The sequence below is a fragment of the Vanessa tameamea genome, chromosome 8 (genome assembly GCF_037043105.1).
Source record: "Vanessa tameamea isolate UH-Manoa-2023 chromosome 8, ilVanTame1 primary haplotype, whole genome shotgun sequence".
In the NCBI taxonomy this organism is placed as follows: domain Eukaryota; kingdom Metazoa; phylum Arthropoda; class Insecta; order Lepidoptera; family Nymphalidae; genus Vanessa; species Vanessa tameamea.
This window is the reverse complement of record NC_087316.1, coordinates 4,019,194-4,046,485: the sequence shown is the minus strand read 5'-3', so window position 1 is coordinate 4,046,485 and position 27,292 is coordinate 4,019,194. Positions and strand designations below refer to the sequence as shown.

Below are 27,292 nucleotides of genomic sequence, written 5' to 3'. Positions count from 1 at the left end.
GTGTTAAGTATGTAATGACTTTCTAATGATTTATCGTATATCTTGTTAACTATATAAGTACTAGATCCAAATTAGTTAAAATGCTAATGTAAACGATTGGTCGACTTATTTTATTAACCAAGTAATAAAAAAAAACAGTTTATATATATATTCTCGTTAGCGTTCAAGTTGGACATAATTAAAATTGTGAAATTGTCATACCAATCCACGATCAGTGATAGATATAAACTTGCAAAGTTAATTGGGGATAAGTACGCAGTAAGCAGCAGTAAAGTGAATGTGGTCGGGTCTGGTTTTTTAAGTATAAAATTATGAGACCCGTGAGACCGCACAGTTTTGCGACAAGATAATATATATTATGACACCACGAATAACATTGGAAGGGCGTACTCGAAGTAACTATTTCATTAATGCGATAAAAATAAAATATATATATTTTTTTTTTTAATAATCCGACTCAACATTTTGTAATTCGGAACACAAATACTTTTATTCTGGTTTCTCTTACATCCTTACAGAGCTAAGTTGCACAAGGTTACGTTAACAATGTTTTTGTTTATATAGCTTGGAGCTTTATTTTGTTAATCAAAGGGTTTTTAATATCTGAAAATTGTATTTGAATAAATTATGTATACCTTAGATTAATAACAAGATATGTGTTAAATAAAATAAATTACGAAAGAATTGGTTAATTATACCGAAGTTTATTAATATAGGACAGTACAAAAGTGTTGTTTAATTAAATATTGAAGACAATATTCACATAATTAGTATATATAGTCATTATATTGCAAATTTATTAAATCTTATTTAATTTATAGCGTATTTCAAAATAAATCAAGGCTTTTGACGAAATCTTAGCAACGACTATGTTTAATTAATTAATTAATGTCAGTTTTGTTTTCATTCATTGATATCAAATTATTGTATTATACAGGGTTATTGGTAATTCGACGTATTCCCGTTAGGAGGTGATAGGGGTGACTATTTGCGATAATTTTAACCCCCATATGCATGATGCAAAAGTGAACCATTTTTGAGCTATCGCGTTTTTTAGATTTTTTCAAAATAAGTCAAAAATGCAATTTCAAAAATGTATTAAAAAAAAAGTATCAATTAAAATCTATTTTTTTCTTCTGATTTAAATAACAAAATATCTAAATTACAAAATATCTTAATTGTAACTTAGCTACTGAACTGTTTATGTATCTAAATTTTATTTTAAATTTGTATTAAGTAAGTAAGTTAAGTAAATAAGTAAGTTTTTTTACATTGGATATTATTTTAAATCAATTTTGTGGGAATTTTAAAGAGCGACCTTTAGTACGAATTCGGTCATGTTCGAATACGAATTTCCACCAGCGTCCTTTCTGATCTTTTTATTTCGGTTGCTTTGAAATAAGTTCCTAGTTTTTATACATTTTCGGAAAGCTAATTAAACGATTATGTTTTTAAAATAATCTGCAGAACAAGTTTCATAATGATTGTTTTTGTTTTTCAGGCATATTTGAGGGAAAAAAATAAAAAAAATATTGAAATAATATCGTTTTGTGTCTCGCATTTTTAAATTTGGACCGATAATTATTGTTTAAATATTGAAAAATATTCAGTGTTTAATCGTTTTTATAAATCAGAAGAAAAAAGTAGATTTTAATCGAAGCATTTTTTTAAATAAATTTTTGAAGTTGCAATTAATTTTGACTTATTTTGAAAACATCTAAAAAACGTGATAACTCAAAAATGGTTCACTTTTGCATCATGCATATGGGGGTTAAAATTATCGCAAATAGTCACCCCATAACCTCCTAACGGGAATACGTCGAATTACCAATAACCCTGTATATATGTATATATATTTGTAAATTTTGAAATTGATACGATGATTTGTAATCGACTACCATTATTAGTACATAATATAAGTACATAAGTTACAAACAAGTAAACTGAAAAGTATTTTAAAATATAATGTATTATTGGTATATATGTATAGGTGTTTAGTTGTCTAATACTTCAATGCCGATGTTGAAGGCGAGGTCCTACATTCATTACGTTCCGTTTACAACTACGCGTGTGCGTGAGTGCGGTTTAATTGATTAATTTATTTATCATGTCACCTCAAGGACGTTATGAGTCCATGGCAGGCATCGTAGGTGGTATTCCCGTTTATAGACCTAGTCTTAGCACTTTTTCCAACTGGCTACACTGTCATTTTTTTTCGAAAATGACTACTGTTTGAAATAACAAACAAAATACTTAATTCATGTACGTGTTGTTCAGACACTTTTGAATTATATTATTGTATTAAATGTAAAGCTACCACCGGTTCGGAATGTAGATTCTATCGAGAACAACTTGTATGAGACTCAGTAGTTAATAATAGTTACGAGTATGTTCGTATATAATTAATCGGGCAAAGATAAAATAGTTCAGTGCCTTTTTCTCCTCTGTATTTGAACCGATTTTTTATTATTTTTATTATGGCACTTGACGACCTTTTCTGTTACATATAAAAAATGAAATAAGGATTAAAAAAATGTTCGAACATGCATATTCATATACGTCATACAATTTTCAAAAATGATTGTGGTCGTGAATCACGCTGAGCATGCAGGTCAACAACTTTGCACAAAAAATGTGCACTGGAAATTTAGCAGATTCAAATGACTGCTTTTATTAAAATGACATTAGCTTTTAGATGTATTACCTACCTACCAGAATATATCGCATGAGATATTTTTATTGTTTTTCCTCTGAGAATAATTGCAGAATTGTTTCTAATATATAAGATTGCATTTAGTTCGGTAGAAGTTAATTTATAAAAGAAATATTACCTTTTTAATTTGGAAGTTCTCTAATCAACTAATACATCCGTCCGTCCGGGAGTCCGTCTACGATGAAAATCACGGTATGTAATAATGGTTTATTTATTATATGAGAATATATAAAACAAATTGAAATCTATACAAGAAAAATACCATTTATTGTTTATAACATGTAAAAAAAAAAGTCATTGTCAAGATTCAGAGAATTCGATAATCTTAAGTATATTACTATTTTTTTAATATGTTTCTATAATTTTAAGCCACATTTGTACGTGAGTGTGAATATCTAGATTATCAACATACCTTTTCAATGTACAAAAATACCTCAGGTCAATGACCCCGTTGATACACAGGAAAATTGTTAATGTATACATTATGTTTAATTGTTCACTCATTGTTGCCGTTAATCCGATTAATCTTAACAATGGCAGTGCGATTTTTTTTGTGATAATTATAAAAATATGGCATTAAACTTTTTTACTGTTAATTATTTGTAACACAACAATTAGGTAATCCATTATCTGTACATACAATAAAATGGTAACGAGGCCGTGTCTGTACATGAAATTTTTTTTGAAAAGATAAATAAAAAAAAAAATCGTCGATACAGATGTCTGAACAAAATTTTCGACAATATTTTCTCTATTTTTCATGAATTTCGTTATCTGTGCATCAAAAACCGGAAACGATTTTAATAAAAGCTTTTACCGTGGATTAATAAACGGGATTGCTTCGTTGGTCTTCTATGTATAAATATATTAGGAAGTAGGTAACGACTACGAGTAAGGGGACAGTCTTATTTATTGATTGCAAAACACAAGGTCCTAAGTCAAAAAAAATATTTTTGGTTAGCCGTCCAAAAATTTTGGAAAGTATGTAAAAACGTTCGTCCTGCATTTGAACGTTCTCTTGAAATACTTTTGTTAAATTCATAAGCAATTTATATAAATACTGTCATGATAATGTTATCTATGTACCTATTGTGTGAAAGACGAAATGTCTGGAAAGAATGTTACTTGTGAGATGACGTCAGATAGAGAAGTATGGAAGAAGAAGACATGCTGCGCCGACCCCAAATAAATTTGGGGTAAGGGCAGGAGGATGATGACTGTCACAAAAATAATTAGGTCAATACGTTTCATTTCCAAACTTTTATCTAAGTGCTTTGTATTGAGTTCTGTTTGTATGTATTTTACGAATTTTGTATAATATACAAAATACTATAACGTGTTTACCTTTTTTGTTATGTCTCTGCTATTGCTTAGCTCACAGCCGATTTTAGTGATAATATTTTCATTAAATATTGATATAGCTGTCATTTCTATTGTCTTTCTATTTCTGGTAAGTATACTTTAGTAATTTTTTCATCCATTTACCGCTATCATCCTAATATGGCTGAATATTATAATAAAACACATTTATAAGTCATTTAAACTTTGTTATCACTAGATAAGATTGAAACAATGACACTTATCAAGATTATCTTCTTAAACTTATAAAAGTAATATCTCGTGCGCGTCTTGTCCTCTTAAGGAAAAGGTTTAAAGTGTATTTCACCACATTGCTGCGTTATGAGATACACTATAAGCCTTATCCTTGTCGCCTCTGCAAGGATAGTTGGTGGAAACTATTAAGGCTATTAATTACCAACTTCTTTTTCACCGTTGAACAATCATGAACAAAAAATTAGTACTATACTCAATGGTGTTCATCCTGGATTGAACCCGATTTTCAATCATATTCATTCCACTAAGCATTCATAGTTTATTTAGCTTCTCATATGCGTGTTTAAAATTAATTACAAATAAAACCAGTATTAAAAAGTAATGAAAGAATAAAACCCTAGTAGGCCATTATCGATATAAGCTTCCGCTCTTAAACCGGTTTTCACTTCGATGAAAGCAACATTTTTGTCTTTGTTATATAAATGAAACTGTATCAATGCTTTTGAATAAAAAATATCATTAAAATTTACACAATCTCCTCTTAAAATCTGTTTAAGACCGAATCCTCATTGCGTAACTATAGCTCCAATTTTAACAAACGTACATTCAGTTATTCGCCAGCAGTCAAATTGATAATGACCTCTTATAAAAAAATTTAATTCGAAAATTCCAAAATTGAATTAAAAAATGACTGGTACAATTCTTTTGATATTCTTTTTTTGAAATTTTGACATGAAATTCTTTTGTAACACCCGTAACAGTTTTAATTTATATTGAGTCCATTCTAAAAATATATTGTTGTAATTCCAGTTCACGCACCTCGAGATATTATTTATATTGTTTATACTTCAGAACAGAATATTATGAAGTATCGTTAAACACTTTCATCATATTTAAAATAGGATAATTATTGGGATTTTTCGGTAATCTATTTTACAATATTAGTAGGATTAAAAAGGAATGTAAACATTAATCACCCCGCCGTAACTAAGGTAAACCTAAGTTTTTATCTATATATACATTTGAACAGGTGTAATAATAAAATTGTCGTGTAATACGATGTACGACGATTCCATAACAAGTCAAGTAGACATTTGAATAGACGTTTTATGAAGTAGTATTTCAATTAATTAAAAAAAAGTTACAATTAATTTATTAGGTTAAATTTCGAAAAGGCATTTAACGAAATACCAGCTTAATTTTAGCACACAGTTTTGATTTTATATTACAAGACTTCGGTCCATTGGACTTATCAAATTTACCCAAAGTTTTTATTAAAAATTTCAAAATGCCTTTAACGTTATAAAGTAAACATATTCGATATGTATATACTACATATTTCGTTAATGTCAAAAAAAAATGACTTTCAAAATTCGATAGAAACTGTGAAACAAATTTTAACCAATTATTCCAAATTGGAATTCGATTACCACCTTTCGGAAGTACATCCGTATAGCATTAACTATAATAACCTGATAAATGCAGCACAGATTCTCATGGATCTTTACAGTTCAAATTTGATCCTACCAGCTATAATAAGCGTTTCTATTACTGTCTAAACGCTGATTTGTTAACAACAGTAATTCAAACATCCCATTGGTTGCTGTTTATCATTGTGTATTTCAATACAGCCTACACTCAATGGACCTTGTGAGTTGCTCTATATTATATAATGTAGTTTTTTTGGTCCATGGCACCTTTCACCAGGACATAAATTAAATATCAGTTTTGTGTAATTTTAAAGTACTTAAGCAATTACGAGTGTTTTAACCAACAAAATAATTGTGTAAGTATCAACAAATATAGTTCATGTTTATCTGTAAACTTTCCATTTAAATCGCTTTTAACGATTTTTTTATAAATAAATTCGAATATTTCTCAGATTTAATCAGTTTTTTTATCGTTTAAACTACTGGTTTTTATTAATATTATTAATGCAATAACTTACAATATCTTTGCCAACTAGAAATATTCTTGGACATAAATGCTTCTTGTAATTGCCGCCATTTTGAACGAGGCTTCTGAATACAGCGATTTTTCGCTTCTTGTTCATCTATAATTTTGTATAAACATTACAATTTATAATAGAATATTCTTTGTACTGGATAGAGATACTGGAATAATATTTGCATTATCAAGTATTGTGTAAAATTAACACCTGTGTATAATATTGATAACGTAGGCGGGGTTTTACTGTCGTATAAATATCGTTACGGATAACCCGATACATTTAATTCACTGGAAACCACATTGTTACCGGAGTTATCTTGAAATTAATTCATACGGAACATGATTATTTACATTTGTTTTTTTTTTTGTTTTGCATTTATAACAATCATTTAGAAAAACCCTTTCACGTCGCAAATGAATTATACCGTAAAGCAAAAATTCCATGTTTTTTAAACTACATATGAATCATGATTTTTTTGTGTGAAATTCTTCGTCCTAATTTTTTTTGTTTAAGATTGAAATGAACTCGTTCAAGGTTTAATGTAAACGAAATGTTGTGTCGTAAATTGTAAGTTACGACACAACATTTATTTTTTTCTGATAGAAGACTTATTATGACAAAATAATATAATACTATTAATTTCTTCAAATTAATAACAATAAAAACATTGATCACTTGGTATGTGTGAAATGTTTTAGTTGTTAGGTATTTCAGCAGCTTAAGAGCAATTAAATTGATGGAGCTTTAACTGTCGATCGAACAATGCTTGTAGCTGACAGTAACCGGTACCGACACGGTTTGTCCACTGCATTCTGTATTACATTTTCAAGGTAAATATCTCGCCGTTTGATCTCACGCTGCCGATACTCGACCGCGGATATGAATGCACGTTTCCATTTGATAACACTTTTAAATCAATTATTGATTTATTATTATTATTATAAAAATTTGCTTAATTTATTTGAGATATAATTTTTATGCAAATTAACTTTTTTATTTACTGTGTTTATATTTGTTAGTTTTAATTACGAATTGAATATAGCAATCGTATTTATTAAAAAAATTCATTAACCCCTTTCATGATTTGATTAAGTACAGATTATTTGCGAGGTCAAGCGAATTAGCGACCGGAGAATTTTAGAGGATGGTTTAAGTACGATAAACAATACCTTTTAGATTGCATATAAGCACCTAAAAAATTTCCGCACAGCAAAATAAATAAACTGCTCAAATATTTATTTATACTATAAGTATTTGAAACGGGATATTTACCATGTTTTATAAATAAAAAACTACTGGTTTTTATTAATATTATTAATGCAATAACTTACAATATCTTTGCTAACTAGAAATATTCTTGGATATAAATGCTTCTTGTAATTGCCGCCATTTTGAACGATTTTTTCAAATACTTATAGTAATAAAAATAACCATGTTAATTTAAAATATTATATTTATTTATATATTAAATTAAATATCATTTTTAAAAATAAATTGTTTATGATTTGTAAGCTTTGCTTGACGTATTGAATTTAGTACTTAACATGACTTATGGAAACACAGACGGACATTGTATTACATCCAATTTCGGTACGTTATAATAACGTACCGAAACGTTATAAATAGAACAATAGTTAGGTAAAAAGGTCATTCTTATCAGCAGGTTACTTATGAACGATCAATTTGGCTTATGGTATATAATCGTGACGCATTCGGTTCACATGTTGCAAAATGTATACGCGTTACAATGGGAACAGTTTCTTTAGGCCACGGTGCAGAATGTCGTGCTCTTAATTTCGGTAAGGTTACCAACTCAGCGGTATATTGCGTGGTGTGAACAATGGTTTGGCACAAAGGCCGCGTTTAAAATTAATTACTGTGCAATTAACGCTTGTTATGTTTAGTTCTGTGCGGTCAATTTGAGAGAGGGTCACAACCGACTATGGTTTTCGGTCCATTGATTATTTATTTGACATGGTTTTTTTTCTAATATAAGTCGTCAAAAATTAAAATCTAAATAAACTTAATTGAAGTACATTTTTACAGGCACTTGTGAACAGGATAGCTCGCGGCATAGTTCGCGTTTTTGAGGATGGTCGTCAGGTGCTAGGGGCGAAAAAGTAGCCTGTCTTTCTTTGGAGGTCAAACTTGCTTCATACCAAATTTTATCAAAATCGGTTCAGTGGTACGGCCATGAAAGGCAGACACACAGACAGACTTATTTTCACATTCATAAAATTCAACTTAAAATAACCAGCATGATATCATATCCTTTTCCACGATTTCAATTATAAAAGTTATTTCAACCAACTATATTTAAATATATACATATATACATATCCTGCCCGAAATTTAACAAATGCTAACTCCACGTTTATTTATCATCTATATAATCTTGTATTGATTGGCATGTCTTATTTATAAACGATTTTTTAATAAAAGATTTAATTTTATTGATTTGCAAAGGCATTTAATACACTTAGACAATTAAATGATTTGAAAACAATTTGTTTCATGATGAAGCATATTTAATCATAGGGTTTGTTTTAATTGACGTATTATATTGTGTGAAACTATTTTAATAAGTTGTTTCGTTTTAATTATGTACAAATTGTGCGTTGAAATACAAGCTATATAATCATAGAACGAACTACATTGAAGGACGGATAATATATAATTATAGTTTTCAATAATGCTGATAATTTAAAAATGTTTATACCAAGATAAATATAATTAATACCAAGATAAATTTGAAGCGTTAATAGTGCAATGGATGACAAACTGTCTAGCGTTGTAAAAAGTCGCAGGTCCTGACCTCTTGGGCTATTGTCGTCTCTACTCGTAAGACAAGTTTAAAGCTTAATTGGAGGGGTAAATAGGAATATTAGTCCTTTACATTACTTTTTAATGTTGTTTTTTTAAATTGAATAAAATTGGACTGCATTTAAAGTAGTCAAATAATTTAAAAACAGAGTAAAAGTTTATTTTTTAGTTTGATTGACGCATATAAATATGACAAACTGTGAAGAGGTCATTGTGGACTACGTGGGATATTTTTGAATGGGATCAAGCTCAGTAATAAGACTTGTTTCAGTTAAGAACACGTAATGCGAATGCCTAAATTTTACGAATCTGATAATTCATCAAAATCATCATACTTTAAATCTAAGCAAAATAATGTGTAACTTTTTAAAATAAATATTGTTCGTAATTGGACCAAAACATGAAATTAAAGTATTTTTATTAAATTTGAACTTTTTATTTAATATATATAGTAATATGTCTGAATAGTCGAACGCCGTACGGGCTATATGTGGGAGTCAAAGGTTCAATCAGATGAGTCTAACGTCAAACCCACTTCCTACAGGAGATTTACAATCAGTTGAATAAGTGAATTTGAATATCAGTAACGGACATTCCGTTTATAATCTACGTTTTATTATATAACACGGTATAGAACGGTTATTTCGTAGTTTCATTATATGTACACTATTAACTTAGTTTAATTCAAATCACAGTTGGATTGCGACCGCCTACAGATTTCATTTCAGATAGTATCTTCACTACACGTTATTACACGCTGTGTTTACGATTCCTGTCAACTATTAATACTGTTCTTGTTATTATTTTCTGCAACGTGTTTTTTAAAATATTATTATCGTTACGCGTGTTACAAATATTACAATAGTTGTTATTAAATTTACTTATTTTAAAGAGGATAGAATAACGACAGCTGTAGTAGTTTGCGCCGTAAAAAAAGAATCGTTAAAATTCATAAACATATTAAAATAATAAAAAAAACATTTTATCTAGATAAATAAGGTTTTTTGAAATATGAAATTCGAATCAGTTATTTTAGAAATTATACGATATGTTTGTAATAATTCGTGGGATGTGTTGTGAAATCTATTGGCAACATTCTAGGCGAATAGATAAGCAGTAGAGCTCACTCCGTTTTGCACTCGAAGTTGACTTACAGTGATAAGCTATTTTGGTGTATGAATCTTTTAAAAATTATATTTATTATAGGTAAACATATCTCAGCGATTAAACAAAAATATCACGTGATAAAATCGAAGTTTCCTAGGGGGTATATTATATAGCTGTAAGAGATTTTTATTTATTTAACATCATGGTAGGGCCTTGTGCAGATACCCACTCATCACGCAATATTCTACCGCCAAACAGCTATAGTCAGTATTGTTGTGTACCAGTTTGAAGGATGAGCGAGCCTGTGTAACTACAGGCACAAGGGACATAACATCTTAGTTCCCGAGATTGGTGGACGTTTAAGGAATGGTTAATATTTCTTACGGCGCTAATGTGCGATGGACCTACCTACTTTATCTACATATAAAAAAACATGTTTTTTTGTAAGTAATCTCTCTGTTATGGATATTGATGTGTCGGTTGAGTTAAACAATTAAAAATACATATTGAGTATCTGGTTTTATTTAACAAATTAAACAAAAATTGATTCAGTACTGATATGTACCTGATATGCATTATATGCGCAAACCAGTTAATACAAGATCAAGGTGACATAAAAACATTAAAACTTTAGAGTTTACTTATGCAATCTTTAGAGGAATTTTATCAAAGATATATTAATATTATACATTCATATATCTTTGATAAAATATATGTATAATAATAATCAAAGATATATTATTTATTTTTTCTATTTAATTTATGAAAATCTACTTATAAAAATAATATTTTAATGCATCGTTGTAATTTCCGTTTCTAAATTTTTATAGTACTAAATAAAAAAATAATAAAGAGTAAAATAATGACTCCTTTGCCAAGTAACGTGCCGCTATAAATTTGTTCTAAAACTCAGTGTTAACTTGAAAAATGGTCCCTAATGTACACCAGCAGCCAGATTTAATGAAATATGACCATTCCACTTTAAAGCAGACAAAAACAGCGCTTTTAAGGGAATTGTTTATGTAAATTATCCAATTGAAAGTTTCAAATATAAACAGTTTTTAAATTATTTCGTCTTAACGGTACTCGTTTTTGAAATCCTTGTCAATAGCTTTAGTACTTTGATTAAAATATTCGTATTTAACGGCATTAAAGAGACGGCTTACTTTCTAAAGAATGACTATCTTATTCGTTGTATTTTAATTGCAAAGTTGTATTTCGGACAAGTGAAAGAATGTTAATCATTAACATTTCGATCAAGAATTGACACTTGTTTATTGTGAATAAATAATGATATAGTACGATATTATTTTGCTATTACTTTCTAATATATTTTATAATATCTTTATGGAACTTGATATTCGAATTCAGTTTTACTATTTACTAACGAACGACCTTCTTCTCAAAAGGGAAAGGCCTTAGCCCAGCAATGGGACACTTACAGGCTGTTTCGTGAAGGTGCGACCCTCCTTTTAAATTATTGCAGCGTGCATTAGTTTATACATACAAATTTGTTAAGTTTATATTTTTAAAACATATATTAAATACCTTCGCCTCTGATTATATCAGTTTTGACTTAATAAAAAACAAAAAAGTTAGAGTTATTGATTTTTAAACATCTACCACAAGTTCGGACAAAAGTGCTTTTTTTTCAGATCGTTTCATTCCCTTATGTACTATTAACTATAAAGCCGTTAAATTTATAATATCCTTTAGCACACACATGTTCTATGACGGTTTTTCAAACCAGACCTTACAACATAAATTTCAACGAAAAAACCTTAATTCAAAAAAGGCAATCTAGTAGAGTTAAGCCTACATCAAAATTGATAATTTTTAAACTGGTTTTTATAAGTCACTGTCAGGTACTCTAATTTTGATTACAATCAGATATTGATAAGTGTTTAACGACTGTTCCGCGGGCTTGGCGTGCCATGCGGTAACATTTGTATACGTCCGGTTGATGCAACGTGACTTTATTATGACGTAACTCAATACAAAATGATAATAGAATTACATAGCAGGAAAGTATTTATTCGGTGTAAACGGTTCATTAGATTTTTTAATAATAAAATAGTGTACGAAAAAAAATAGTTAATAATGGTTACGTATCAGTTCTTAGATAATGTTTATATTGTAATAAAATTATAAACAAAATAATTTCAGTTGCTTTTGAAATTCTCATAACCAAATGTCGGAAACACAGTGTCCAAACTCAAGGATTAGCAAATACGTAGAACATATGAGAAAATGACTATAATGCACAAATGTGAACGTAAACGCAGGTTTGATTTCCATTACCTGAATGTCATACTAAGGTGGGATGGCAATATGAAATATATATTATACTAGCGACCCGCTCCGGCTTCGCACGGGTGCAATGTTGCCACCATAAAATATACTACAGAATGTCTTACAACGTTCACAGCTTATCAGTCGTTAGAATCTATTAGAAAAAAATCGCATCAAAATCCGTTGTGTAATTTTAAAGATCTAAGCATACATAGGGACAGACAGCGGTAAGCGACTTTGTTTTATACTATGTAATGATGATAAAATCAAAATCAAAATATACTTTATTCAAGTAGGCTTTTACAAGCACTTTTGAATCGTCATTTAACAAACTATTTTAAGTAAAGCTACCACCGGTTCGGAGTGTAAATTCTACCGAGAAGAACCGGCAAGATTCCGGGCCACTTCATTGTAACTAAATTTACCTTACAAAATAAAAACAAAATAGAAATAATAAATAGCATATTTAAAAGAAGTATCGTTTAAAATATAGAATAACAAATTGGCTGACAGAGTGCAATACTAAAAGTGCGTTTACCTGCTTTATTATAATATAGTTGTCTATTTTGTAAACATGTTGAATAACATGTTCACAGTCTGTCGGATTGCTTGGTGCTCTTGGTCACTGCTCTGCTAAGTTGTAACCTCAAATTACAAATAGCTCCCACACTATAGTAATATTACGCAACAATATTTTAAAATTTTACCTAACCTAAATTAACGCACTAAAACGTGAAAAGTGAAAAGTGAAAATATGTAACTGTATGTACTGTAAATGTTTTAATTTGTAACTTTTCACTTTCATAGAAGCTTCATTTAATAATCATGTGCTCATCTGTGTTTATAATTCATCTCCTGCTCGGCGTTGACGGATAATATCTTGAGGAAACCTGTACGCATTAGAAGAAAATATTCCACACGACGTGTACTCTTACTGGAGCAGCGCGTTGGAATAAGCTCCTAGCCTTCACCTCAAGCAGCCGTGGAGGCCATAGCCCAGTACAGTTTACAATTTTCAGGTCTTATACTAACTTTAGATTGTCTCGTTCATCGAGTGGATTCTGGAATTTGAAATTCTCGGTGAGTCTGAAAGTTGAAAGCGTGAGCACTCTCTTGCCTAAAAGTAAGCACGTAAAACCATTGGTCCTGTGCCTGACTTATTCCGGTCGTATCGGATTTGGCGTCGTATCGGATAACGAGAGTGAGGGAATAGAGAGACACCTACACAACCACCGGTGCACTATAATATGTCCTACGTGGCCCAGTCAGTTCTCAGTTAGGACGACATCTTCACTTATTTTTGATAAAGCTTCAGTACTTACGGCCACTAAAACAAAATACTGATTTAATTGATTTTTCTATTTGATTTATTTTATTTAGAAAGCCATACAAAATAAAATTGCACCTGAATGACTATCTTTGCTCAAAGATAATAGCATTGTAAGAAATATAATAATGAATGATGTCCTCCTGGCCGGTTTAATCCAGTATCCATTCATGGGAGACTAGCCAACGGTTTTATAATGTAAATTATGCACTAAAATAGATAAAAGGAATCTTTATTCTTCATTCCCTGATTAAAAATTGCACCTTTTTCTATTTTTTCAATTATTTTGCAATTCTATTAAGAAAATTGTTAACATTACCGGAGTTACTTTCGAGAGTAAACTTGATTATATTATAATAATATATTGCATACATTTTGCATAATAGTTAATAACTACATAAACAGCCTGTAAATTTCCCACTGCTGGGCTAAGGCCTCTTCTCCCGTTGAGGAGAAGGTATGGAGCATATTCCACCACGCTGCTCCAATGCGGGTTGGTGGAATACACATGTGGCAGAATTTTGTTGAAATTAGACACATGTAGGTTTCCTCACGATGTTTTCCTTCACCGCCGAGTACGAGATGAATTATAAACACAAATTAAGCACATGAAAACTCAGTGGTGCCTGCCTGGGTTTGAACCCGAAATCATCGGTTAAGATGCACGCGTTCTAACCACTGGGCCATCTCGGCTCATTAATAACTAAACTAGTTAATAACTAAACCCAGTATATAATAATTAGTTATTATCTGAAAATTATATATGCGTGTAATAGTAATGAGAATGAAAACTGCGTATCTAAAATTGATTGCAAAAACACCTTTGAAAAAACAATTGATGTTAGTTGAGTAATTCTACCTTTAAACAATTAATATGGCCTCAATAGTTCATGATATATGGGTCGACTATACCTCAGACGCTGGTTCGATCTTGATGTTTGTATACCCTTAAATATTGCCATAACCACTTTAAGCTTGCTTATTATTAGATGAAGAAAAACATCTCGATGAGGTACCAAGTTATGTTTTGTCATATATGTAACCACAATATCACACTAGTGGAACCCTTGCGCTGCTTTTCTTCTCAAGGCCACTTAAAACGAATATACGACGCTCATACTTCTAGCGGGCCTAAATCACGCCCTATCTTTTAAGCCATAAGCGTCGGGGCTGTGGAGATCCGAGACGAAGGAGTCTTCATAGTCTCCACCGAGCGATACCAGCTCTTTCCCGTTTCCACTTATTGCTGTTAAATAATTGCATTAACTATTGATTACTATTATTGTTGTGAATTTAATTAGACTTTGTTAAATTACAATTGATTGATTTGGAAATTTTATCAAAAATTGCGACACGATTGAACTCGAAACTGCATCTCAACTATGTTACCTGAGGCGCTTTGCCAATGAGGTTAAGACTAAGTGTAGTGCTGAAATGGTTGATGCCAACCGGTCATTTTTAACCAAAAATTTCAAAATCAATTCAATACTATGTGATTTGGTTTGTTTGATCGTTTTAAAATTTACTTCACATACAAATAATTATGTTAAAATATACAATCATTTTTATAACATAATAAAACGTGATTTCGAAAAGAAAAGAGTGAATATGTACTAATAATATAAATGCGAGAGAAACTCTGTCTGTCCGTCGGATTCGGCTATGTTGGTGTTGAAATTTAATGAAAGTCGGCATGAAGCAAACTTGAACTCCAAGGAAGGAGATACGTTAATTTTGCCTAACACGACGACCAAACCTTTAAACGCGAGCGAAGCCGCGTGCGATAACTATTTTCTTATAATTCAGACGAAGTGAAGATAAAAATATTACATAGAAAAGGTTGTATTCCGTATAAATAATAACGGTATAATGCAAAAGAAGTGAAGATATATTTGTGAAATGGTAGACGCAACACCTACTTCCGTCTGCTTGCTCAAGGTAACACGCGGAACACCCTGCACGCTAACTCGCGTGTCGGCGTCTGTCTTAATTTGCCTTATTAGATAATCTCTGAGATAAATGTTATGACATGAAGTATTTCTGATCTGAATTGACATTACGAAATTTAATGCATGTTTTGTTACAATAGAAAATTTTATTTATGATTCATTCATTACGTTTGCGGCTTAAATTACATCTGGTTTTTCTATCGTTGGATTTACAAATTGAACATCAAATTGAAACCAATCAGAGTAGGACTTTAAACAGACTTGGTAGGGTGCTATCTATTTACCAATTATTTTAACCAATCGGTAATGCTTTGTGTTTCTGTTTCAAGGATGTAATTGGATGACTAAAATGTCGTGATGGATGGTGATGCATTGATGGGTACTTCGTGTGACTAGCTCATGAGACTGTATATCTCAAGGTTCACGATTTGATCCTCATTAAAAAGTTCTTCGGTTTTTCAGATAATAATTTCTTAACAAAATCCTAAAAAGGACGTTTTCAATACACGAATTCTTTTCAGTCATTCGGAGTATACCTACTCCCTTGAGTATGTTTGCAGGTGCTGAATTAGGGCAGGAGGACATTCATTATTTTTATACTTCTTTCAAGGCCAATCACAGTGCTCAAGTAGTGTTTAACAAAAATATTTATTATCTTTTATTAAGAATAAAGGTAGGTAGTATTAGTTTACTAATCAGTTAACTTTTCAAAGAGCTCATGCTGCGGAGTTGTTTATCGTCTATAGATTGACGAATGAAAATTTCACGTAACCTTTGAAGTTATTTATAGTTGCAGTAGTATCAATTTCACGTTGATCTTTATTTATTTACAGCAGTTTACAACTTTGCGTATCAGTAAAGTCAACATTATACATTTTTAAGCTTGTTATTAAAATATGAATAGTATCGATTTCCTTTTAATTCAAGGAAAAAGATTTCTCTAGTAAACAGTTAATTACAAAGAACATTATCTAGTGATTCGTAAATATATGATATAATGTAATACATTAATTGTAATATAGAATATATATGTACGTTATCAAAAAAATAACCAATTGTATAATTTTCGTCCTTTAATAATTATACAATTAAAGGCCTTGCCAATTAAATTAGTTCTCTTTTCTATAATCATATTACTTAGTTTATGCGCATATTTCATTAAGAATTTTATATTAATCTTGTTTCAGTATTCAATATCGCTCGAATATGTAAGTTAAAATTTATCATAAATTGAAAGCAAAGACACATACATTTGAATGAGATGTCCATATGGACAAAATGAATTGCTTCTTTGGTATTTTTCTTACTTAGACAGCTTACATTCAAGTCGAGGTTATAGCTGACAACGAGATTCTCGAAATTATCTTGATCAAATTTTGGCGTCCAAGGTGACCAACCTCAAATTCATAACTGCGCAAAATATATACTTCAAAAATAAGTACATACAAATTGGTGCGCTATAATCTTCTAAATCAATCAAAGAGAGATCTTATAAAGGAATGGCTTTACTTACTTTTCAAGACTTGGCAGAGTTACTATATACCAACTCATAAACTCGGGCTTGAGAACTTTTGACAAAAATCTTTTATATTGGCCAACCTGGGATTAGGACCCTGGACCTTAAAATCTATAGGATTATTTTAAGTGCTATTCTTATAAAACATGTGGATCTTATCATTTCGTAGTACCTTTCATAGGAGGTTCACAATATCGTTATCGTCTTCGCATTGTACGTTGTGAGCTACATGCAATTTTATTTTTATTATAAAAGATTTACGATAATAAAGACTGTTTCACTTAAGCATAAAGCAATATCCATTATACTCAATATTTTTTGAAAATTCTAGAGGACTTTATAGTATATTTTAATTTGTTAATATTTTTTAATTAAATCTTGCAACTGAACTTAACAAGCTTTAGTTTAGTTTATCAAACTAATTGGACCAAAAATTTGACCGAACGTTTTCATGCTAGAGATACAAATTTTTTATTTTTTTATATTTGCTTAAAATATAGTTTAAATAAAAAAATCGTTTATAGTTTAACCTTTTTTAAAATATTCATAAATTTGAATAATTATAGCTTAATCTATATATACATGAATGGTAGCAGGTGCACATCTAAGATGCTCACGGATCATTTGGTTTAATAGTCACCAATTCTACATCAATGGGGCGTATTATGATCTTCGCAATTAGATGTATAATGCCTTTCCTGTTAAACTGCTACAGTTGCTGTTAAATTTTAACGAGTTGGATCAATTAGTACACTAATCCTTCATTTTATTTATTATATTTTTCTTTCATACGCGCATCAATACTCTACATAATTTTTTTAAATGAATGCCATTCGGTCTCTAAAATTAAATATAGTTAATTGCTTCATTTTAACTAAATTTGGGGTTAGTCACGAACATTTGTGTTACGTTTCTACTTGTGCATTGTCAGCTGTAGGTTTCGTTCTTATGTACAAGCTTGTCTTCCATCTTATACGAGTATTTCTATACTTCTTTACTAATATATTATAATATTATAAATGTGGAACTAATACGGAACTAACTCTATCTATTCTTACGCTTTAACGGACAAACCACTAAACCCAATTTGATGAATATATGGACCAAGCTTGAAGTCCAAGGAAGGGGAAGGCTACTTCTTTATACCTAACACCTGCTGACTAACTGCAAAAACGGAAGCGAAGCAGTGGACGACAACTAGTATCACATAAGGCTAACACTATCCCAGGTAACTTGCGACAGTCACTATCACCATGACTAATTTCAGAGAAAGAGAAAAGAGCAGCTTCTATGCGAGTTTCTTGCCGTTTCTTCTCGCTGGAAGCTGCTTTCCAAAACGGTGGTAGTATTTAAATATCGACGACTCAAAAACGCTTCATTGTGAAGTTTACTTGAATAAAATTGATCTGATTTGAGATCTAAGAAAATAGCAAGAACTAAGAACTAACATGGGCAAGAGTGTTTTCATTGTTTTATAATAAAATTATGACAGAAAAGCCTACTTTTGATTACTGTTTATCAAATAGTATGACGAAATGGAGCATGAATAATTCTTTTAAGTAGGTTACTATCTGTTTCATATCCTGACATCATAATCCTAGTTTCGTACCGACACTAATTTAAATCTGACATTAGAGAACCATAGATTGCAATCAATGTTCAAGATAGACTGAGAGTCCATGGCGCGCTCAAAGGAACCCTCGATGGGAATAGTGAACCTCCATTTCACCAACAACAGGTGAAGCAGTATACCTGGCAGTAATATGGAGATTGCTACTATACCGTAAGTCTGCCGATCACTGGCTCTTGGACTAAGAGGTTAACTTATTAAAGTAGAAACGACCGGTATAGCGGTAATATGACTATGTTTTTTATTTGTTTTTTGTTCCAATAAAATAAAATATATTTTTTTTTAAATAAGCAATCGCCTTTGGTACTTTCACCGCAGAAATCCGTAATCCAAACATTAATGTTTGTCTACTAGAGTTTCCATTTATATTATCCATATTCAAATCTTATTGACAGCCTCAATAATATGAACATGTTGGATTCCTAACCCACAATACTTCAAATTGTACAAATAGTTTCGTATTCGTTTTTAGTTTGAACTGATAGGGCAGATAATTCGACTCTAATTGTACGAAACGAACTCATTAGATATGTTAATAACACTTATTTTACGGAGGGCAATAAGAAATAAAAGATTATGCAGAGCTATTACTATGGTGGAGATTATGAGGCAATAATGCCATTAACAATTTATCGACTGATTGCCCTTAATGCCTTAATGTTGTAGCAAAGAGCTTACATTAATGTACTTCTTAGAGCGCAATTTCATCGAATCGTTGAATATATTTTGTAAAATGATTTGTAGTGCAATTGTTTTCATGAAACAACAATTACAAACTTTAATATTCAAAGTTAGCTTTTCGTTTTATTTTTTTAAACTTTTATTTGTCAAGGGAATGTATTTGTATGATTTCGTATTTGTATGTGTATGTATGTATGTATTGTATGTTTTTTAAGTTGAAGTATAATAAAACAATATGTTTCAACGCTATACGTGTTTATTTGCGATGCGAAGGAACGAGTTCCATGCCGACCATCCGATTATTTTAACTTGTAGTTAAATAAATTTAGAGTTTGGTTGGAGAAGAATTATAATATTAAAAATAGAATATTTTTAAATGCTTTAAATATTTGGTATTATTATGAATAGTAAATATATATCAATAGCAACGAATTAAAACGTTAATTTTGTTTAAAACAAATTTATTAGTACTACACTCATGATAATTATATTCAAACCAAATGTACACCGGTTTTCATGGGTACGCCACTCCGAGGTCCCGGGTTCGATTCCCGGCCGAGTCGATGTAGAAAAAGCTCATTAGTTTTCTATGTTGTCTCGGGTCTGGGTGTTTGTGGTACCGTCGTTACTTCTGATTTTCCATAACACAAGTGCTTCAGCTACTTACATTGGGATCAGAGTAATGTATGTGATGTTGTCCAATATTTATTTATTTATTTAAACCAAATAGGTATGTTTAGTATTGTTGTGTTCCGGCTTGAAGGTTAAGTGGACCAGTGTAACAAGCACGGGGAACATAACATCTGACCCCAGGTTGGTGGCGTATTGGTGTTTTAAGGAATGGTTAATAATTCTTACGTTACTAATGTCCATTTGCACGTCCGCTTATCTATATAATAAATAAAAATATTTTTATCAGAAACAGATTATTTTAACGAAGCTCTACATGTTATCTATGTTTAATATTGAATATTGAAATTAAAAAAAAACTGTCTTATCATTGTACAGACACCAATGTTACAAGCACCTTCGTCTTGTTTTATTTTTTAATATACTTTCTCTCTATTGTAATATTAAAAAAAAAAACAGACCCAAACCTTCACGTGAAAAAAAACGTCTTTGTTCGCTTTCTATTTTATTATAGTAGTAATTGAATCGGACACCGAAATAAGATCGCTACCCGTAAAAATTATCCGTACCGATAGTATTTGATAGGCAAAACGGCTTAAGCACGGAAATCAACAATTACATAGAATTACTTTCAAAGAGCTATTAAAGATAACAAATTGTTCAATCCATCGTCAGAGATACATAACTCATTCGATTTCATTCGTTTCGCTCGTCAGAAAATGTATTAACGAATTGTTTTCGAATTGAATTTGAAATTAATTTGAGTTTTTTTTTTTGACATTATCTATTAGAAATTATAATTAAAATTATATGAAGAATTTTAAACTGAATTTTATTTACATATATTATATGACTACATTAATAGGTTATGTTAACATGAAATTTTATTCATCACAATTCGATATTATTTTTATAAAACTTACTTTGGTATAAAAGAAAAAAAAAATGATTTTTATTTTTGGGCATATCTTGTGGTCATTTGTGGTATTTTTTAAAATTCTTTTTTAAGCACCTTATGTGGGTTACTTAAGTTATGTGATTTATGTTTATATTAAAAAAAACGAATAATTGTTTTAGATGATATGATGATATACAATGATATTTTTTTTATGAAATATGATGATATAATTCTGATCGATTTCGGCAACGGCGGCCAATGTCATAAGATGAACGAAATGCGCTGACATATTTATACTTAGTGACATGACATATTTATATCATATTTTTACTATCCATACTCATAATACTTTTGTATGGCGAACTGTTACGAGAAAGAGATCAGGCGCAGAACCGATGTCGACGTTTACGAGGCACGGGATTGAACACTAACAACTTACAATTCAATAATTTTTTACTTGCCCGACCCAGGATTTGGACCAGTAAATCAGCGAGGAAGTCAATTATATACTATTGTGTTATTTCAGAATGATTAAAAATCATATTATTATTGTTCTTTTGACAAAATCAACTTGACTTCCGGGTGGTGGAATCAAATTTGAATTAAATGGTCCGATAATTTATTTCGGAAATGCCACCCATCAAAGGAAGTTAAATATATATTGCAAATTGAATTTAATACCCAGATAGTATTGTAGATATTTGCATATTAAAAATATGTTACGAACATATCAGATGTATTTAATTTTATATAATTTTCAATGAGGTCTATTTAACCTTAGAACGTTTTGTGAACATCTATTGGAGCGCCTTGTTGACAAGACTCAATGCTTTCCGCCGTCGTTCTCTACCCCTTTTTAGCGCATATGTAATAATGAGAAAAATATGTTTAATTTATTAATGAAGTTTTTTTTTTTATTTCAATTCCAAAAAACAGGACGACATCTCGATATTTCATTATATTCCAAAGGTTTGAGGGATATTAAAGTATGTCATAATTAACATATATTCTAAGGTAAATAAATAACCCGTATTCTATGTCTCGACAAAGGCGTCCCCTTTAAGGAGAAGGTTAGAGCTTAGTCCACGATGCTCTTCTGCAGGTTTGGTTAAACATACGGTAGAAGTTTATCTGACTCATATTATGTTTCTTGCGATGTTCTCCTTCGCCGCCGAGCACGAGATGAATTACAAACATGAATTAAGCAGCGTGTAAACTTAGTAGTGTTTACTCGGATCGGATCTCAAATGAAGGCCGCGGATTTAAGCCCGGTTTACTAAAGATCCACGGGTTCATCCACTGGACTAGAAAAAGTAACGGAACTTTGCGGAGCAATAATATCTTTGCTTTTAATTAAAAAATATATGTTTTGAAATAAAATAATATTGTACCTCTGTAAAAAAAATATTTTATTATTCAAATGTTTTGGTATTTAATTAATAAATCATAACAATAAACATTTCAATTCAAGTTATAAAAATGACCAATTTCATAAGACAGCAAACGGCTCCGAGAAATTCAATTCGAAGCGAGTTCGTTCTTTGAAAGTTGTCTTTGCTAAACTCGTGGCACACAAATAGACACTACAATTAGTTATAATGAGCCATGTTAATATGTTTTATGTGATTGTTACTCACTTCCTTGTTCTACGAAATAGAGTATTTCAACATGATTTAATAGCCTTACCGTATACATAGTATCACCTGATTTATCACCTGCATGCCGGAACGAAGATATTTAGGTAGTAGATTATTTTTATGACGTAGGTATAACGCAAGACAATGTAAAAGTCTACCCAAAGGTAAAATGAAATAAGGAAAATTCGTTTATCAAGTCAATAAGTATGAAAAGCTGTGTTGGAGTGAAAATTACCAGGGTACACTTAGTCTGTTTGTTGAGGCTGCGTTCCGGTCACATCCCGTCGAATAGATTTTTACATTTAATGGGTAAAATAGTTTTTCCAAATTGCACCGATACTGAAAAAATAGAGGACATATATCACGTTCTGATGGAATGTGAACGAAACTCAGCTGAGAGACAATACTTTTTACCGAGATTATGCAATGATATTGGACTCTGTATTGACTTGCGTCTCCTCTATCAGAGAGAGCCAGGATGCTATATAGGATATTTAAATGTACTATAAGTAGTAGATGTACTTATAATAACTAATTATATAATTTAATAATAAAATTACGGGAGTCACGTAGTAACTGAGTGAAAAAACTCCGTCTAATAAAATTGAATTTAAAAAAAAAGGTGTTTTAACAAAGTTGAATGCTGTAAAATAATATTAGTATCAAGGAAGGGCAGTATAGTTTGTTTTCGTTATCTATAAAATATTTTGTAATAATGTTAATTATATCTACTAAATTCATACAAGGTAGATTTGTCTACTTATGATATTTTAAATGAAAAAAGGAACGGAATAAATTTACTTAGCTCGATTAATAAATTTTATTAATAAATAAAAATGCATTTATTTTTAAATAAACAACATAAATATTTCGACGATTTAATTAAAAAGTATTTTTGAAACAGTCATTTGATATTCACATATCGTATCGGGAACTGGTACAAATTACAGTAAGATGCTTAATTGTGCTCGTCTAGGTATGTAGGTTAATGTCTAATGTTAAAAGACAACTCTTGATTTGATTATCTGTGATATTTTATTACGAGTTAGAAAATATAGCGGCAACTTTTTTTATCTGTCGAAATATAATGCAGTTTATGCTTATGATTCATCACGAGAGCGCTGAAAGCTCTTTATAATTTTTCGTGATGTTACTTCAAGCAGTATACTTAGTTATTGTGAGATCTTGGTAGCAAATGATACAAGGTACTTATGTTTGGTAAATTAATGGTGAAAGATATGTCATTAGTTACTTTATAAATCACATCGACGAAGAATAATACTATGATGTCAAATTAAATGGATTTCCGAGTATTATTTAATTAAAATTCGGACAAGATTTCTGTTTTTTTTTTGCGTATTAACTTACTACTGTTACGTACGTACGATCAAATTAGAGCTTATATTTTTTAATAATCGTTTGATTACAAAAAATATACACCGGAGACATTCTATCGAAAAGTGCGTCTCGAAAGTAGATAAGAAACCGGTAAATACCGGTAATCGATTTTACAATAATACCATTATGTCACTGCCACCATATTGGATTTCTAGTGACGTCATAAACCTATATATTATAGTACGGAATAAATTACTTTTTTTTCCAAATCGATGATTCGATATTCAAAATACATGATTAATAAGGAACAGTCTTTAGAAATCCTGCTACTGAGCTAATGCCTCCTCCCCATTTGCGGAGAAGTTTAGTAATTAATAATAAGAAAGTAGTAATTCCACTACGCTGCTCTATTGCGGTTTGGAATCACATATGACAGATTAACATCCAACATATATATGTACATATATGTATGCAGGTTTCACGATGTTTTCCATAATCGTCGAGAACGTGACGAATTGTAAACAATTAATTTTTATAGTATTATTGTAAACAGTTACATTAATGGTGCGTGCCTGGTTGAACCCACAATATTCGGTTACATTACATACATTACATTAACAGCCTGTAAATTTCCCACTAGTGGGCTAAGGCCTCCTCTCCTTTTTGAGGAGAAAGTTTGGAGCATATTCCACCACGCTGCCCCAATGCGGGTTCGTGGATACACATGAGGCAGAATTTCGTTGAAACTAGACACATGCAGGTTTCCTCACGATATTTTCCTTCACCGCCGAGCACGAAATAAATTATAAACACTAATTAAGCACATGAAAATTCAGTGGTGCTTGCCTGTGTTTGTACCCGCAATCATCGGTTAAGATGCAGACCACTGGGCCATATCGGCTCATAAAATGTAGATATTCTTGCTTGCACTTTTAAAATATACTTCCATAAATAACAAATGCATTGCTTTACTTGGCTGAGCTAAAGTAGGGTAAACGCGAGAGATAATTAGTGGCACTTTAAGAATTTAAAGTATTGTGCAGCACACACTACAAACTGACTTTATTATCCGTAAGTAGGCCTAAAAATATAATAATTACGTCATTATGTTATTAATATATTTTTATAGTATGGAATTTTAATAAGACGTTGCGAAAACGTTGGTACTTTGTGGCTTGTGCAATTGCTTAAAATTTAATGCATTATATTTTAAACTTTACTTACTTAAAATAACTTCATTTTGTACGTTAAAGTATTGTTATAAAAAGCGTTACTTGTTAAAACTATTTTAATTGCATTCGAAAGCATTATTGATAATAATTTAATTTAGTCTAATTGTCAAAAGTCTCAAAACTCATCAGAATCTACCGCCAAACAGCAGTACTCAGTTGTTCCGGTTTGAAGGGTGAGTGAGGCACGAGGGACATAACATGGAGTAATCTATCCAAGTATCACCCACTCTTCAGATATACTACACGCACAAGGGACGTAATATCTTAGTTCCCAAGGTTGGTGGCGCATTGGCGATGTAAGGAATGGTTAATAGTTCTGACAGCGCCATTATCTATAAGCGGGCCGCTTATCTATAACATTAAAAAAAAAAAACATGTTTATTAATAATGAATGTTGAAGGCAAATAGATATAATTACATACCCATTTTTTAATTCATACTGATTGAACTAAATTTCTGGCATACGTTTACCTATGTACATACTCCATTTATAGTACTTATGTAAGAATATTGGCTACAATCAGACATGCTGATTAAACAAGAAAACCAGATACTTACGTCGAAATTATAGTTTAAGAATATTAATGATTGACAAGTTAATTAGGTATGCGCTTGAATTAATGGCATGTTTGCTGAAGTAAAAACCACATTCAAGAACGTGATGTGAAGCTCGCTCATTAGCACAAAACTTGGTCGTGAAGACAGTTTTCAGAATTGAATGAATTGAATTACGTAATGTTCATTCAAAAGGTTGTATCGGAGAATAGTATTTAAAGGAATGAATGAATATATTCGTTATTAAAAAAAAACGTAATTAATATTATAAATCGGAAAGTTAGTTGATTTGTTTATCCAGCATCTGCCCCCCTCTCTCCATCACCTTCACCTCGGTTCACATGAGTGAACCCATGGGCGGAAACTAATAGTATATATTTAAATATTTTTCCCATATAACAATTTCGATCATAAATAAATAAATAAATAGTGGACAACATCACATACATTACTGTGATCCCAATGTAAGTAGCTAAAGCACTTGTGTTATGGAAATCAGAAGTAACGACGGTACCACAAACACCCAGACCCAAGACAACATAGAAAACTAATTAAACTTTTTCTACATCGACTCGGCCGGGGATCGAACCCGGGACCTCGGAGTGGCGTACCCATGAAAACCGGTGTACACACTACTCGACCACGGAGGTCGTCATCAAAGTAAGATCATCAAAGTAAAATATGTCAATATTATCTTTTACTTTGAATAATGAAATTCCAGTAACAACGTTTTAAATTTAAAAATAAGAACTTAATTTTTACATAAGAGGTTGCACTAATAATAGCGAGGCATATTAATAGAATGGATGAATTTATATAAATATATTTTTATTTAAAAAAAAATATTTTCAAAGTATGCACAAAAATTATGCAAAATGCCGTTTAAGCATTTTTGAATTGAATTTTTTCAGCTAAAATAAAGTTTTTCTTGAATCTGACATCGAAGCACGATGTACCCGCATATATAAATGATCTACCACTACTAGACTGGGCACTCAGTAGTTAATCTTTAAGAATCCGTTTATTAAAAAAATCCTAACAAAATTTGTCTGTACAAAAAATAATCTGCATGCGTTTTCTAACATACTTCGTGACGTTGTAAACTTGTTATCATAAGACCTTGTTCATACTTAACTATATTTTTCTAATATTCAAAAGTAAATGTTATATAATTTAATACAATTAATGGAATTCAATCAATTAGCCATTGTAAAATGTATTAAGTATTAAGGTCACTCTGGTTTATGCTAATCTCAAACTCGCTACAATCGCCGCTAGTGCCAAATAAATCATGATTCGTAAGAGATTGGAATATGAATTAATGATAATGAAATTAGTCGAGTGCCGCGACTTTATTTCATGAATGAATTACAGTATTTTATTATGGCACATATACACGTGTATTTATAATTCATCTCGTGCTTGACGATGAAGGAAAACTTCGTCAAAAAAGCAAAAT

The 27,292-nt window shown here is 30.8% G+C and overlaps 1 long non-coding RNA gene across 1 annotated transcript in view; it reads left to right on the top strand.

The window, feature by feature from the left end:
- The window catches only part of LOC135193389 (uncharacterized), a 312,018-nt gene that overhangs the window by 171,233 nt on the left and 113,493 nt on the right, over positions 1 to 27,292 (top strand). The window lies entirely within an intron of this gene.